Genomic DNA, 2,802 nt, shown 5'->3' with positions numbered 1-2,802 from the left:
CCTATGCAGGATCCCCTAGACCAGTGTCTGACTCTCAAAGCAGAGACTTCTTCCAGGGGCGGGGGCTGGGAATAAGCTAGAGGAACAAGGCTGAGCCTCCACCCTTGACCCTCTCTTTCTGGAACCCCTTAATGAACGGGCCCTTGCGTGAGGAGCTGAGCTCTCCAATACTGTCTAGGACCTTGAGACTGGAAGTTTATTTTGAGATTTGAAGCTCCAAAGTGGCAGATCCCAGAAAACCTCTTCTCTGGCTCCGTATTTGTTCTCTAGTTAAGTGGTTGAGTGCTCTCGCTGGCTCCTGCAGCCTGGGGATCTGGGGACTGGGTCTGGTAGAGGGGGAGAAGGAGGACGGGACAGAAGGAACAAAGTTCCATCCTGGGTTTCCTACTCTGGAGCAGAGGTGGGCCTCTAAGCCGTGAGGAGTCTTGTCTCTTCGGTCCCCTCCCTTCTTCTTGGAGCTGCTGATGTTTAGGGGGTGGGGGCTCAAATCAGAAATATACTTTAATAGTTGAGCATTTGTGTGTGCCAAGACTTGGTCCCACTCAGCTATGAGGATAGCTAGAGCCAAAGAAGGGGCCTCAGAAGCGACTCTGGGGCCCATGTGGGTGAGTCCACCCAAAGTTAGACGCGATCATCTCCAGCTCCCATCCCCAGGCTCATACGTACAAATAAACACAGGGCCAGAGTCACACCCAGGTCTAAACACACAGGGGAGTCTGGGAGAGGCATCCAAGCTGGAAGACTTAGGCCCTGCACAGGGGTGGAGCTGGGCTGGGAGGAGGTAAGAGTCCAAGGAAAGAGGCTTCAGCCAGGAAAGAGCTTGGATTCACAGTCTCCTTACCTGCCCCTCACAGGGAAACCGGCCTTAGAGTTTTTCCTTACTAAAGACATAGTAGGCTAACAGGGATGACAGAAGGGGAGGAAAAGGACACGGCCAGCTGCTGGCCAAACGTGCTCTCTGAATTCACCCTTTCCCCATTCCCATCCAGAGGCAGCCCAGCCCCAAAAACCCACACAGCCCAATGGTGGTGGGAACCATTTTCCCCCACCTTAAATCACCCTCCGTTTACTTACCTGAACTTTATTCTTCCTCTCTAGGGCACGCCACTCCATTTGGCTGACCCCTTTGATGGCCCCTCTACACCAGCCCACTCCTGTCTGGGGTGTCTACTGACTCTCTCCTTCTTGCGAGACTCTACCTCACAATCCGCCCAGCTTAGTTCCTGCCTCCTCACTTCCTCTAATCGCTGCCACAGTGATGAGGCCCTTTTACCCTGACCTATTCCCGGCCTCTGCACTTACCATTTTGTAACATTCCATATGTTTCGTTTCTAACGCTTATTATCTATCTTGCTCAATAAAATGTAAGCTCCATGAAGGCAGAAATGTTTTCTTTGTGTGTGTGTTCTCCGAGCCCAGCACAACCTTAGCAGATTAAAGGGGATATTTCTGGAATTGATGCATATCCTTGATCTCTTACCACACAGACTTCAGGCGAAGGACAGAGCTGTGGGAGAGAGGGCAGACGCCCCCTGAACTTTTCTCTCTTCTCTGTCTCTGAGATGTCTGCAGCCAGCTGTGCCCTGTCCTTCACACTCCAGCATCTAACACCCCCGACCAAACAAGGACTGACAGTGAGCTTGGGGTTAAGGTGGGTGGGCAGTCACCAGCATGATGTTTACATCAGGACTTTATAGTTTAGATAAAATCACGAGGAGAGGCACGAAAGACACCTGGGAATGGGAGGCTAAGCAGGAGAAACTGAGGCTGAAGGTCAGACCCCAGAGGAAGTCTTCAGTTGAAAGGCTCAGGGTTTTAAAGAATTTTTTATGCTTCAGTAAGGATCATTGTACCCCCCCCCCCCCACGGGGCTTCTTCTTCCCACCCAGGGAAGCGCAAGCCGGTTGTGAGATGGGGGCGGGGTAATAGAAAGGGAGCAAGGAGTCATTTTCAGCCCACAACACCTCCCCACCTCTTCCCAACTTCCCACCCCCACCCCCGGGCTCTGCGGGACTGAGGGAGAACCAGCGAGCAGCGGAGAAGTGGAAGGGTGGAAAGGGAGGGGAAGAGAAGGCATCAGGGCTTCCACTCTCTCCGCAGGACCCCCACCCCGGCCTCTGGTGCGGGAAAGCCGCCCAGCTGTTTCTGATTCTTTCCTAGTCGCAGCTCCGCCCGAGGGGGTGGGGGACGGAGATACAGGGAGAGACCGAGCTCGGCCGAGCCCAGTCGGCCGTCAGGGCACCGACCGCAGCATCCTGCCGGCAGGTGTGTCTCTTGGGCAGCTTCACGACCCTGAACTGGAGAAAGCACCTAGGTGGATAGGAGCTGGATCTCAACTATGTACGGGACGAAAGAATAGTGACGGTGTAGTGGGTAGGAGAAGCGGGGGGCGATGAGCCCTTGTTGAGAGAGTCCCCCGCCCGAAGCCGACTGCCCACGGCGCCCGAAGGCAGCGTGGCCAAGGGAGTTCCGCTGTTCGGGAACTCTGGCTGGCCGGTTGTCTATCAGTTTCCCAGAAGCGCAAGGATAGGAGAACCTGATGAAAGCGCATCTTCTGCGCTTAGCTGAGGTTTTACCGTAGTTTAGGGGCCGAGGAGTGTCAGCGACCCTCCCCCCACCCCACGCACTGGGTGAGCCTTGCCACCAAACCCAGCTGTCCGCGCTGCTGAGTGAAGGGCGCTAGGACCCGGAGGCGTGGCGTGGCGTCGGTAGGGACAGGGGGCTGCAAGCGGAGAAGAGCCCCGTCGCGGGTGGCCGGAGCAGGTGAGGGCGCGGCACGGTGGCGCTCGGTAAAGCCGCGGG

The sequence above is a fragment of the Arvicola amphibius genome, chromosome 14 (assembly GCF_903992535.2).
Source record: "Arvicola amphibius chromosome 14, mArvAmp1.2, whole genome shotgun sequence".
Classification (NCBI taxonomy): domain Eukaryota; kingdom Metazoa; phylum Chordata; class Mammalia; order Rodentia; family Cricetidae; genus Arvicola; species Arvicola amphibius.
This window is presented reverse-complemented; position numbering follows the sequence as displayed.